Source organism: Anolis carolinensis, chromosome 4 (assembly GCF_035594765.1).
Source record: "Anolis carolinensis isolate JA03-04 chromosome 4, rAnoCar3.1.pri, whole genome shotgun sequence".
In the NCBI taxonomy this organism is placed as follows: Eukaryota; Metazoa; Chordata; class Lepidosauria; order Squamata; family Dactyloidae; genus Anolis; species Anolis carolinensis.
The window spans coordinates 118,737,163-118,751,901 of NC_085844.1; the positions used below are offsets into that span (position 1 = coordinate 118,737,163).

At 39.8% G+C, this 14,739-nt stretch overlaps 1 long non-coding RNA gene across 1 annotated transcript; it reads right to left on the minus strand.

Annotated features, from left to right (window-relative positions):
• Positions 1–2,427: 2,427 nt before the first annotated feature.
• Positions 2,428–13,930, minus strand: LOC134298225 (uncharacterized). Its single transcript, XR_010005186.1, has 2 exons — positions 13,451–13,930; positions 2,428–4,391 (listed from the first exon to the last, which is right to left on the minus strand). It is a non-coding gene; the product is annotated as an uncharacterized LOC134298225 (long non-coding RNA).
• Positions 13,931–14,739: the final 809 nt, after the last annotated feature.

Genomic DNA, 14,739 nt, shown 5'->3' on the forward strand with positions numbered 1-14,739 from the left:
GGCTTCCAGGTGCAGATTATTTACGGTCTATCTCTACAGCTGAAGAAACTGTAATATTGAAAAATACATTACACTTCATTTTAGCCAAAGGCTGAGAAGCAATCCAAAATACATTTATAGAGTTCATATACATTTGGGATACATTAATAACATGTATTTTTATAAATCTACAAAGCAATAAGAGAATATCTCCTCCACCTGGCCATGAAGATACCACAGATAACACATGGTATTTAAGTTCTGCATTTCTTTTAGGTCACCTATTGAGAGAATGTTTCTGCAAGTTTTACAAAAGCTTCTACAAGGCTCTGATTGTCTCTGCCTATGGAAAAAATCCATCAGGCTGAGCTTATCTTGGGATGCGCCAGGGAATTTCAAGCAGCATTAATTGTGCCCAGATGTGTGGCAGAAGATGTGGAAAGCAAGCTTCAGCTGCAGAGGAAAATGGGTAGATGAGATAGTGACACTTTTGCTTTTTGATGGTTCAATGCATTTTGGCATAAAATTATTAAAAATATTACATTCAAATCATGCCTATAAGATGTATATGTTGCATAAAAATTAGTATTTAGATTTGAGCTTCATCTTTAAACTCATTATGTACATATATGCAAATACTGTGCAAAGATATTCCACAATCCAAAATATTCATAATCCAACATACTTCCAGTCCTAGGCATTTTGGACAAGGGATACTGAACTGGTATTCCTCCTGAGCACAGTAAGTGAAAAACAAAATATCCTGGAATTAAGCCAACTGATCAAACATTGGTTAAGGATGTCTTGCAAAATCCTTGTCATGCTTTATCTGGATGATACAAGGCGCCAGCTCATCATACAGATACATGCATGCTACGACAAACTCAGCAGTAACCAGTATCCACCCACTGGTTTGATGTAAGCCTATTCTCTCAGCTTCAAATCTTAGCATTCGGATGCTCACAGGTCTTTTCCCTTAAAGGACATTGTGTTCCAAATAGTCTCATTACAACATGATGACAAAAGGAAGAGAGCACAAATGCCTTTTGTTTTCTGCAAAGCAACCAATAAACTTAGCATCAATATGGCACATTTTGTTGTTGGGTTCTTGTCTTGTTGGAACCACTTTGTCTGCATCTCATTTTCAGAAGAATATAGGAAGCCACTTTGCAACTGGCTGCCAGCTGTACCAACTTACCAGGAAGAAGTAGGAAATCTAGCAGAAGGAGACATCAAAGATCACTATCTACTTTCTGTCTACTCTACTGATTCAACTGATACTATATACAATTTGGGCCATCTTCATCTTGCAGAACTGTCTTGCACAGCAGACATTTCATGTAGCCATAACACATTAATGCAACTATGAAGAATCAGTGCCTATAACTTGATTGTCTACCTCTTCCCTTTCTATTCTTTTTGCACATTTTATGTATTATATTATTACAGTTTTACCCTATCTCTCCTTCAAAGAGCTGAAGGTAGTGTGCATGGCTTTCTTCCTATTTACAACAGTCTTGCGAAGTACATTAAACTGAAAGAGTGGGACTGGCCCAATACCACTAGATTACTTTGATGACACAGTGGGGACTAGAACTTGAATTTATCCAATCCCTGACCAACACTCTAACACAGTACAGTGGTTTTATTATACAGCCAGCACTCCATGTTTGTAGAAATGGGGCTACAAAGTGGAGTCTATGACAGGCCAGTGTGAAGAGCAAACCACAGACCACCTATTACAATGCAGTCTGAGACATGCCACATGCACCATGGAGGACCTTTTACAGCAACACCAGAGGCACTCGAAGTGGCCAGCTTCTGGTGAAATTTAGTATAATGCCAAGTTATTAACTTTGTGGTTTTTCTATACATTCTAACTGTATTCTCAATTTGCTTCTGAAGCGATAAATAAATCCATGTTTGTGGGTCTGACCTTTGTGGATTTAATTATTTACAGGTTTGATTAAAATGATCTCTGTAGGAACCTCTGAGTCCTCCAGTGGGGTTCTATGGTCAACCTTTGGCAGAAATTATTCAGTTTTTCCACTTTTGTAGGGATCCTACACCTCTAATCTCAGTGAAAGTGGAAAACTGACTGAATAATAAGTCTGTGAGCAACACAGTGTTGCTTTCTTGTTCTATTAGCAAAATTTAGTGGAAAAATAACATTTACAAACTAAACCTCTGACCACAGTGAGTATGTTTTGACAATGTAATCAAGAAAAAAGCTGTATAATATGATTACTTGGCTACCATTAACTTATTATCAAGTCTGGGTTACAGACTCATTCCTTTTTCTCATTCCTCATCCTTGGGTTTTCTGCAGGATTGCAAACGATGTATTCACAAAACAGTAGGGCAGATCTGACCAGCCTTTAGTAATTTTCAGAGTTGCGAATATAGGACATAATAGTACAACACAATAAAAATCACAGCAGACTTAGATTTCTTACAGTTCCATCGCAAATGTATTTATTAGAAAAAACAAGCTATATATTTTACAACTACAACTTTCATTATTTAAATAGCTCAACAATGTGTTCACATAAAATATTCTGAAGCAACTTTTCTTATTGGAAAAGCAATATTTGGATATTACCTAGGGCTTGAGTGGTGTAAGAATTCTGAGGAAACTATTTGTGCCCCAAACCCTGGAATCAATTTAGAGCAGAGGGGAGCAACTTTGGTCCTTTCTTATGTTGGACTTTTTTTCAGTGTCAAGAGCAACTTGAGAAATTGCAAGTTGCTTCTGGTGGGAGATAAATGGCCGTCAAGGACATTACCCAGGGGATGCCCAGATATTTTGATGTTTTAACCATTCTTGTGGGAGGCTTCTCTCATGTCCCTGCATGGAGCTGGAGCGGATAGAGGGTTGGATTTGAAGTTGCAGCCTTCAGGTCAGCAACCCAACCTTCAAGTCATCAGTCCTGCTGGTACAAGGGTCTAACCCACTGCTCCAGCGGAGACTGAAACCTCCATAATGTCTCACCAATGGCTAGAGTTGACATGATCTGCATTCAACTAACATTTGGAGATCCACAGTTACACACTTCAAAAACATGTTTCTATGTATAAGGGGCAGATTTCAAATTACATGCGTATACTGATCCTTATTCTAAATTATATAAATTTACAAGGAAGACAAACAGCCACACCTCTGAAATACCAAGTGGTACTTAAGTGTCATGTCAATAAATACGAAATGTAAAGGGATATGAAATGAAAAGAAGTGGAAAAATGACAGGGAAGGAATTTTTGTATTTGTAGCTATTTCATAATCTGTTATCATATTGAGTAGAATCAGATTACAAGTTGCTTGGTTTCATTTGAAGAAACATGTTTATTGACAGTGAAATGCCATAAAACTGTTTTTAAAGTGTAAGTATATCAGAATTAAGGTTTCCCAAAAACAACCTCCACCTGCTGGTGCTCCACCCAGCAGCTTTGGTTTTTGAAAATTGATTTACAAGTTAGTTGTCGGCATCCAAAGGAAATAATTTTACAATACTGGAGCAGACATCAAAACAAAAAATATACATTTCTGTTGTTAACTGCTGTCAAGTTGAGTTCGAATATGAATGACACACTTCCAAGTCACCCTGCCATTAACAGCCCTGCTCAGGTCTTGCAGACTCAGAGTTTTGAGTTCCTTGTTTGAGTACAACCATTGCCCCATTTTGCCTACTGCCTTCTACCTTCCAAGCATTATTGCCATTTCCACTGAATCATGCCATTTCATGTTATGAGCAAAATATTACTCAGAAATAATACCTACTGTGTCAATGGTACTTATTACCTTATTTAAATATTGTCCTTATTTAAATGTGTATTTAAATGTATGTATGATGGTATGATGATCTAGGGCCTAAATACCCTAAAGATCCTGTCTCACTTGGGAGCTAAACAGGGTCTGCCTTGGTTAGTACATGGATGAGATATCAGGTGCTATAGGTGCTATCAGGTGCATGGGTAAACTTCAGCCCTCCAGTTGTTTTGGACTTCAACTCCCACAAATCCTAACAGCCTATCACCTGTTAGGAATTGTGGGAGTTGAAGTCCAAAACAACTGGAGGGCCGAAGTTTGCCCATGCCTGTACTATTGACTGTATTTCAGAGGAAGTAGCTGGCAAAACTACCTCTGTGTATTCCTTGCCTAAAAGAAAACCATATGAAATGGATGTGGCTGCCATAAATTGACAGGTGATCCAAAGACACCCGTGACTGCAATCTTATATTATTTCGCTCTAAAGAGCAGAATTGGTGATGAAGGTATGGCAGTTTACTCATTCTAGCTGAGAAGTCATGCTGGACCAACTTTCTATCTAAAGGTTTGTAGGATGCCATCTTTGAGGATTCACCTTGTCTTCCAATTTTGCACCAGTCTGAGTTCATCCACCACAGCTCAGCACCTTCAAGTGACAGAGAAAAAATATTATTGATAGAGAGCATTGATAACAAAGTCATCTTTACACTTAAGGTATTTTCATACATAATGTATGAATGCATCTTGAAATGCTCAAAAGCACATTCCATCTGTGTTCCATAAGGCTTACTCCCAGGTAAATGAGGACAGGGCTGCAAGTTTATCTTGTACTACCTTTGCCAATGCTGGTACCTTTTGCGATTAGAGGTGAAAGACAGTTTGATTGTTTCCTCTAGTTTTAAATATCCATATACTTTTTAATATTTGTCTTGCAGAACGATTTTGGAAAAAGTTTTAAGCTTCACATCAGACAATAGATCAACAGCTTGATCCTTAATTCTTTACAACTAGATGTAGAATTATATTCTAGCTGTACTTCATCCATAAGACATACTTTTTAATAACTGAGCTTGATATCACCCTGGTAAAACAGCAATAAAATCTGGATTTCAAAGTCAAGATGGCACTATTATTTGATTCCTAAGAATCTTGCTAGATCAAACCAAAACCCCCTGTAGTCCAGCATTCAGTCTACACACTGGCCACCTAGTTGCTTCTAGAGGAAAATCTACACTAAGGCTCTCTTCCAGCTCCAGTTTGACTTCTCTTGAGTGACACACATCTTTTAAAACTCATGTTGGAACTGGGACAAATCACACAAGTTCCCCCATCATTAAATTAGATTAAGAAGGAATATCTGCTGTAGTCATGTACAAGATCTATTGCGTCATATTTGCCCATATAGGAGTGAAATATGCAGTACAGTAGAGTCTCATTTATCCAACATTCACTTATCCAACGTTCTGGATTATCCAATGCAGTCTGACTCCCGCCCGGATCCACAGCTGTTTCTCTAGGCAACAAGGATTGAACTTTTTATGGATTTAGTTTCAGACAGTGTTGCTACTGTAAGTTCATTTTATGCAATTCTATCTTTATTTGTAGTCAATTTGTTAGTGGCCACTTTTTTTTAGTCAATGTTTTCAATATATTGCGATGTTTTGGTGCTAAATTCATAAATACAGTAAATACTACATAACATTACCGTGTTTTGGACTGCTTTTTCTGTAGATTTGTTGTAAAACATCATGTTTTTAGTGCTTAATTTGTAAAATCATAACGTAATTTGATGTTTAATAGGCTTTTCCTTAATCCCTCCTTATTATCCAACATTTTTGCTTATCCAATGTTCTGCCGGCCCATTTATGTTGGATAAGTGAGACTACTGTAGTTGCAATTTGATGGTGGGGGAAAGTGTTCCATCCTTGCATGCACATATTTAAAGAGGCTGGCATAACACCACATGGATCAATTTGCAGCCTGCCTTCGTATACAAACTCACATATGTGCTCTGGGTGATTGAATGAAGTATGCCTATGATGTCACCTTGGCCTTCATGTGTGTTACCTGTACCCAAATCTTCTTCTGCTAATTTCAAAATAGCAACCAAGTCCCAAGTCACCCCCTTCTTCTCTAACTGAACGAGACACCTGCTATTCCAGCAAGTCCAGGTATCATTGAAACAATTGTCATGGAAACAACCACGGGTGTGAAGGCTGTAAAATCAGAGTTGGAAAAGACCACAAGGACCATCCAGTCCAACCCCCTGCTATGCAGGACACACAGTAAAAGGACTCCTGACACATAGTCATCCAGCCTCTGCTTAAAAACCTCCAGAGATGGAGCATCATCACACTTCAAGGCAGAACCACAACTGAAGCCCTCTTACCAGCAGGATGGTAAAATATCAAACATCCGGGAGTTCCCTGGGGAATATACTTGCAGATCACCTATTCTCTCACACCAGAAGCGCCTTGCAGTTTCTCAAGTCGCTCCTGATACACACACACACAAACAAGCAGGAAGTTCTTCCTAATTTTTAGGCAGAATCTCTTTTCTTGTAATTTGTAGACATTGGGGACCCAAACTTCACTTATGTATGGAACAAGAAAATGGCAAACTTTCAGCTCTTAGAAATTACAAAAAGGGGCATGGCTTCACCTAGTGAGAATGGTCAGGTGGCCCACCAATGAACCAAACCAGGGACCTCGCTTCCTGACACACTCAACTATTTAACCACTAACCCACTTTTCCCCAATTCACCCTGGATCCTGGTCCTAGTGAGAAGACAGAGGATTTCAGTAAGGTATAAGTAAAGATAAAGGTTTTCCCCTGACATTAACTCTGGGGGTTGATGCTCATCTCCATTTCTAAGCCGAAGAACTGCCGTTGTCCGTAGACGACTTCAAGGTCATGTGGCTGGCATGACTGCATGGAGCGTCATTACCTTCCCGTTGGAATGGTACCTGTCGATTTACTTACACTTGCATGTTTTCAAACTGCTATGTTGGCAGAAGCTAGGGCTAACAGCAGGAACTCATCCTGCTCCCCGGATTCGAACCGCTGACCTTTCGCTCAGCAAGTTCAGCAGTTCAGTGGTTTAATGCTGCACCACAGGGGGTTCCTAACTAGGGGCTAAATATTCTCAAAGACTTAATTGAAGAGCCACGTCTTCAAGTCCCTACGAAAGTCCATAAAGTGTGGGAGCCTGTCTAAAGTATTATTGTTATCTATTGTACAAATCTACCAAATGCAGCTATGGCTAAGCATTATTACAGGTGCTGAATATTCCTGAGTGGACTGAAACAATTTTTTAGGGAAGGTGGAAGATGGGGTACTGAATGTTTCTGGGTCAACTGAAACATTTTTTAAAGGAAGATGAAATTGCAGGGAAAGAGGGAGAACTATTCCGCTGAGACGCATGGAAAGAAGGGAAGAAATGCACACCATGATATAAGCTAAGAATTTACCTCTGTTTCATTTGGATGCTTCAGAGAAACAGGGGAAAGGAAAAGAAACAATTTTCCCACTCCAAAACAGCTAACTACAAACCATTCAGGACTAAAGTTGTCAAAGGGATCCTACACCTTTAATTGTTGTGTAAAAAAGGGAATATCAGAAGGTGTTGCTTTTTATCTGGTTGCATGATAAGCAACACTGGTGACAATCCCCTCTTCTGCACAACCACGAGAAATACAGGAATCCATTTTTCAGTCTGGTAATCATACTAAGGAAATGAAGCTAGTTTACAGCATTATATAAAACAGCACACCAGGAGGGGGGATGGGGAACATATACTGCAATATTTTGTTGCAGCTTTCCTTCTCTGATAGTATGAGCTGCTTTTGCTTTATTAATAAAACAGAAGCAAAGAACCATAGGAGCTGTATTTTTTAAAAAATGATCTTTCCTTGTAACTACGGAAGGATTGTCAAATGTGAAAAAGAACAGGGCTCTTCTCCATCCATAGTCAGGTTGTACTCAAAATGCATCAGCTGACGCCTCCTTTTCTGCTTAATTATCAAAGGCACAGGAATATTGTCCTTTTTCCCCTGCATCAGACACCCACTTACATCAGACAACAACATCAGACAACATTAATTGTATTAAAAGGATAGCTCCTCAGAGATCACTATTACCATCACTGTTACCATCATCCAGAGGTTTGTAATGCATCCAAAGCACAAAGGAAAACGGGAAACAAGCAGTGAGCTAATCACTCAAAACACAGGATGATACATCAGAATATATAAAGTACATATGTAACATGTTATCAAGTAATTTAAGTATGTGTAGAATAGGCCAGGTTTCATGGCTTGCTTTCAGAAGACAAATAAATAAGGGAAAAACAGAGACAATCTATATATATAATTTACTATGGAGTAATCAACAAAACCACTGAACCCAATCACACCAAATTTGGCCACAAAAGATATAGTCATCCAAAATATGTCTTTCAAACAAAACAAAAAAAAACCTAGAAAAATAGTCCAAATTACAGAGGATGAGGAAGAGCCTTTCTCCCCTTAACGGCTGCCTTTAGGTCCCACCCCCTTAGTGTCTTAGCAATTCCCTCAGCCAAAATGGTGCCCAAAGGTCAGGTACTTAGGCCTCATCCACACTGCCTATAAAATACAGATTATCTCATTTGAACTGGATTATATGGCAGTGCAGACTCAAGGCCCGGTCACACAGCTATATTACCCAGAATGCCAAGGCAGATGAGCCACAGTATCTGCTTTGAACTACACTGCTATATAATCCTGCAAGGCTATTCACTGCTATTCCACCTGGCCAACAAATGATTCCCATAAGCCACAGCAACGCATGGCCGGCAAAGCTAGTTTGAATATATTTCCTTTGTATTCCCTTGAGTTTAGGTATGTAAAAATGTCAAACATGTGAGACCACAAGCCAACAAAATCCAACTCTGCTGGACCTAAAGTAGTTTTGGTTCTGCTCCATATAATCCAGCTCCCTGATTTCAAGCACTGATTGTTGAAACCTGGATGAATCTTAACTGCCCTTTTAATACAGTGATGGACTTGGTTTCTATGCTGCAGGGAACTTGAAGGTTTCAACACAGATTCTGGGAGAGACCACAATGGCCATCTAGTCCAACTGGTTAAAAACCTCCAGAGAAGGAGGCTGCACCACACTCCAAGGCAGCCTATTCCAAAGCAGCTCTTACCACTGGGAAATGTTCCCAATGTTGAAATGGTATCTCTTTTCCTATAGTTTGAATCCATTGCTCTGTCTTCAAAGCAACAAAAAATAAGCATGCTCCCTCTTCAATGTGACATCCTTTCAAATATGTAAACATGGCTCTCATGTCCTCTCTCAGCGTTCTTATCTTCTAGCTTAACAACCCCAGATCCCTAAGCTGCTCTTTACAGGGCTTGGCTTTGAAATCTTTGATCATTTTGGTCGCCCTTCTCTGGACACATTCTAGCTTGTCAATATGCTTCTTGAATGGTAGTGCCCAACACTGATCAGTCTTATTCCAGGTCTTATTTAAGCAGAATAGAGTAGGATGATGACTTCCCTTGATTTCGACCCTACACTCCTATTGATGCAGCCTAGAATCGCATTGGCCTTTTTAGCTGCCACATTACACTGTTGACTCATGTCCAGTTTATGGTCTACTCAGACTCTTAGATCCCTTTCACACGGACTGTTGTCAAACCAGGTGTCACCCATCCTGTATCTGTGGATTTAGTTTATATTGCCGAAGTGGAGCACCATACATTTCTTCCTGTTGAAAGTCATTTTGTTAGTTTGGGCTTAACTCCCTAATGTGTTAAGGTCCTCTTGGATTCTGTTCCTGCCCTCTGAGGTATGAACTATTCCTGCTAATTTGGCATCATCTCCAAAATTGGATAAGCGTGCCCTCTAAACCTTCATCCAAGTCTCATAATAAAGATGTTGACTGGTAAAAATATCCTGCAGGGAAAGCTTTCCCTTAGCATTGGACCTCCGGAAGGGGCAAAGAACCTGAACCCATTAGCACTATGTAAGAAAATTTGAAAAATGTTCTGTTCCTGGTTTGAAAGTGTTATTTCCTGTTTAATTCTGTGGTTCTTACTTTGAAAGTCATTGTTATATTCCAGAAACTTCGTTTTTGCGGCTGCCACAACTATGTTGAATTGGTTGAGACCTACTGATTCATTGAAAAACTATATGTGCTGCAGGATGTCAAGCAAAATCAAAGTTTTTGCAGTTCAATAAACTTTCTTCATGTTTTTTGATAGAACCAATTAGGAAATGACATTTATCACCCAGGAACAAAAATCGTGTTACATAGTGTTATATAGAAGAAATATAGGGAGGCTGGAAGAGCTTTCGAGAGCTTCTCTCTCGAAGACAACCAATGGACGGGCTTTTCTCTGGCTGAACAGAGAAATCTCCAGCAGTGGGCTGTTATTCCAGGCTGTATGGCCATGACCCAGAAGCATTCTCTCCTGATTTCTCTGGACGAGTTAGTCGTCAGTGCCTTTCATGTTCCCTGATTCGTGTTTGAGCAATGCTGCGTTTGGTGGTCCTTATGTAGACTTGCCCATAGCTGCATGTTATATGGTAAACTGTAACAACTACCATATCAGACTTTACAGAGAAGCCATTGAAATCCACATGCATGTGGACAATTTCAACAGAGAGGAGGAAACCACGAAAATAAACAAAATCTGGCTAGCAGTATTAAGAAACTCTAAAATCAGGATAGTAAAGAGAGATCACACCACTCAGAAAACAGAGGAATTTCAGACATGAATCAATCAGGTCCAGCTAACACCTCTCAACAAAGGATTCCGCCAGACAGGAAGCAGCCAGACCTTGAAGCTGAAAGGACTCAATCAGGTCCAGTTAACACCTCTCAACAAAGGATTCCGCCAGACAGGAAGCAGCCAGACCTTGAAGCTGAAAGGACTCAATCAGGTCCAGTTAACACCTCTCAACAAAGGATTCCGCCAGACAGGAAGCAGCCAGACCTTGAAGCTGAAAGGACTCAATCAGGTCCAGCTAACACCTCTCAACAAAGGATTCCACCAGACAGGAAGCAGCCAGACCTTGAAGCTGAAAGGCTATTAAATGCTAATCAAGGTGACCAGTTGCAAGATTCACGCCTGGCTCAAACAGACAAGAGTTCTTTCTCCCACCCTGGATCTCCCACAGATATACAAACTCCACTTGCCTAGTTGTTAGGACCTCACAACCTCTGAGGGTGCCTGCCATAGATGCAGGCGAAACTTCAGAAAACAATGCTTCTGGAACATAGCCATACAGCCCGGAAAACTCACAACAACCTAGTGATTCTGGCCATGAAAACATTCGACTACACATTGATGAAATACAGTAGAGTCTCACTTATCCAACATAAACGGGCCGGCAGAATGTTGGATAAGCGAATATGTTGGATAATAAGGAGAGATTAAGGAAAAGCCTATTAAACATCAAATTAGGTTATGATTTTACAAATTAAGCACCAAAACATGTTATACAACAAATTTGACAGAAAAAGTAGTTCAATACGCAGTAATGCTATGTAGTAATTACAGTAGAGTCTCACTTATCCAACACTCGCTTATCCAATGTTCTGGATTATCCAACACATTTTTGTAGTCAATGTTTTCAATACATCATGATATTTTGGTGCTAAATTCGTAAATACAGTAATTACTACATAGCATTACTGCGTATTGAACTACTTTTTCTGTCAAATTTGTTGTATAACATGTTTTGGTGCTTAATTTGTAAAATCATAACCTAATTTGATGTTTAATAGGCTTTTCCTTATTATCCAACATATTCGCTTATCCAACATTCTGCCGGCCCGTTTATGTTGGATAAGTGAGACTCTACTGTACTGTATTTATGAATTTAGCACCAAAATATCATGATGTTTTGAAATCATTGACTACAAAAATGTGTTGGATAATCCAGAACGTTGGATAAGCGAGTCTACTGTATTCATCAATATGTTGCAGGATGTCAGGCAAAAACAAAGATTTTGCAATTTAATAAATTTTCTCCATTTTAAATAGAACCAATTAGGAAATGATATGTATCACCAAGGAAGGAAATGACATTTATCACCCAGGAGCAAAAAATCGTGTTACAGTAGAGTCTCACTTATCCAACATAAACGGGCCGGCAGAATGTTGGATAAGCAAAAACGTTGGATAATAAGGAGGGATTAAGGAAAAGTCTATTAAACGTCAAATTACGTTATGATTTTACAAATTAAGCACCAAAATGTCATACAGTAGAGTCTCACTTATCCAACATAAACGGACTGGCAGAATGTTGGATAAGCGAATATGTTGGATAATAAGGAGGCATTAAGAAAAACATCAAATCAGGTTATGATTTTACAAATTAAGCACCAAAACATCAGGTTATACAACAAATTTGGCTGAAAAAGTAGTTCAATACGCAGCAATGTTATGTTGTAATTACTGTATTTACGAATTTAGCACCAAAATATCACGATGTATTGAAAACATTGACTACAAAAATGCGTTGGATAATCCAGAACGTTGGATAAGTGAGACTCTACTGTATTTTACAACAAATCAACAGGAAAAAGCTGTTCAATACACAGTAACGTTATGCAGTAATTACTGTATTTATGAATTTAGCACCAAAACATCGCAATGTATTGAAAACATTGACTACAAAAACACTGACTACTAAAAAGCAGACTGCGTTGGATAATACAGAACATTGGATAAGCGAAAGTTGGATAAATAAGACTCTACTGCAGGGGTCCCCAAACTTTTTAAGTGGAGGGCCGGTTCATAGCCCCTCAGACTGTTGAGGGGCCAAATTATCATTTGAAAAAAAAAATACAAACAAATTCCTATGCACACTGCTCATGTCTTATTTGTAGTGTAAAAAAAAACCCAACAACAATTATTTATTTATTCATTTATTTATTTACTACATTGATACCCCACTCTCTCTCAACCCGAAGGGGACTAAGAGCGGCTTACAAGTTGTATGTCCATACAATATATTATATTATTAGCATAGCACAATATTAGCATTATATATTACTATATTGTACTGTACCACTGTACTGTAATATTATTAGTAATATTACATTTAATATATAATATGCAATTAATATTATTATATTACACAATATTATTATATTGTATTATTATTATTAGCCACCCTGAGTCCCCTATTGGGTGAGAAGGGAGGGGTAGAAATACTGTAATAAATAAGTAAATAAATATTATATTGTATTGTATTGTATTATATTATAACATTGTTATCAATATTATATGTATACACAATATATTATATTATTCGGATTGCACAGTATTAGTAAATTAAAGAACAATACAATATTTAAAAATAAAAACAATTTTAACCAACATACTGTGTAAAATCAGGATTTCAATGGGAAGTGTGGGCCAATGAGATAGTCAAGCTAAGTAGGATTGTTGTTGTTGTGTCTTCAAGTCATTTCGGACTTTGGGTGAGCCTACGTCTAAAACTGAGGGCGGGGGCCAGGTCAATGACCTTGGAGGGCCGCATCCGGCCCCCGGGCCTTAGTTTGGGGACCCCTGCTCTACTGTATATAGCAGAAATCTGGGGAGGCAGGAAGAGCCTCCGAGAGCTTCTTCTCTCTCCAAGACAACCAAAGGACGCGCGCTTTTCTCTGGCTGAGGAGAAAACCCCAGCAGTTGCGCCTCTTACCCGGGGCTTCCTTGTGTTGGGCAGCTCCTCCTCCTCCTGGCCTTGAAGCTGGTTAAACCGAAGAGGAAAGTGGATCGCAGCAGCTGCGGCTTCTTCCCTGCGCCATGGCCAAACTCTCCGGTGGATTGCGCCTTGAAGTGCGCGTCGGTGCCAAGCGGTGTCTCCTTTCCTTCCTTGGAGGCAGGTTACAGGGAAGCGGCCGCACATCTGCTCCCGAGGGGCGCTGCTGAGCCTCGTGGGGACAGCCGTCCTCCTCCCTGCTCACTTGCCGGCCAAGAGCCAACGCACAAGCGACAAGGCACCTTGGCCAGCTTGCCTCTTTCTCGTACGGAAAGAGGCGGCAACGGCTCCCAGCAAACGGGAGGAAGGAAGGAAGGCACACGTGGCTTTCCGCTCTCTCTCTGTGCGTGTGTGTGTTTGTGAATAGGGAGGGCCGGTGCGCACACGCTGCCCACACACACGGAGAGGGCGGGAGAAGTGTCAGCCTCCTGACTGCTTTGAAGGCGCTTCCCTGTGCGAAGCCATATTATATACAGTAGAGCAGGGGTCCCCCAAACTAAGGCCCGGGGGCCGGATGCGGCCCTCCAAGGTCATTTACCTGGCCCCCGCTCTCAGTTTTAGACTTAGACTCGCCCAAAGTCTGAAATGACTTGAAGGCACACAACAACAACAATCCTAATTAACTTGATTATCTCATTGGGCAGAAGCAGGCCCACACTTCCCATTGAAATCCTGAAAGGTTTACAGTATGTTGGTTAAATCTGTTTTTATTTTTAAATATTGTATTGTTCTTTCATTTACTAATATTGTGCTATGGTAATAATATAATATATTGTGTATACATATAATCTTGATAATAATATTATAATGTAATACAATATAATATTTATTTATTTATTACAGTATTTCTACCCCTGCCCTTCTCACCCAATAGGGGACTCAGGGCGGCTAATAATAATAATACAATATAATAATATTGTATAATATAATAATATTAATTGGAGCCCTCGGTGGCGTAGTGGATTAAAACCTCGTGACTTGAAGGTTGGGTTGCTGATCTGAAGGCTGCCAGGTTCGAATCTCACCCGGGGAGAATGTGGATGAGCTCCCTCTATCAGCTCCAGCTCCATGCGGGGACATGAGAGAAGCCTCTCACAAGGATGGTAAAAACATCAAAACATCTGGGCGTCCTCTGGGCAACGTCCTTGCAGATGGCCAATTCTCTCACTCCAGAAGCGACTCAAGTTGCTCCTGACACGGGAAAAAAATTAATTATATATTAAATGTAA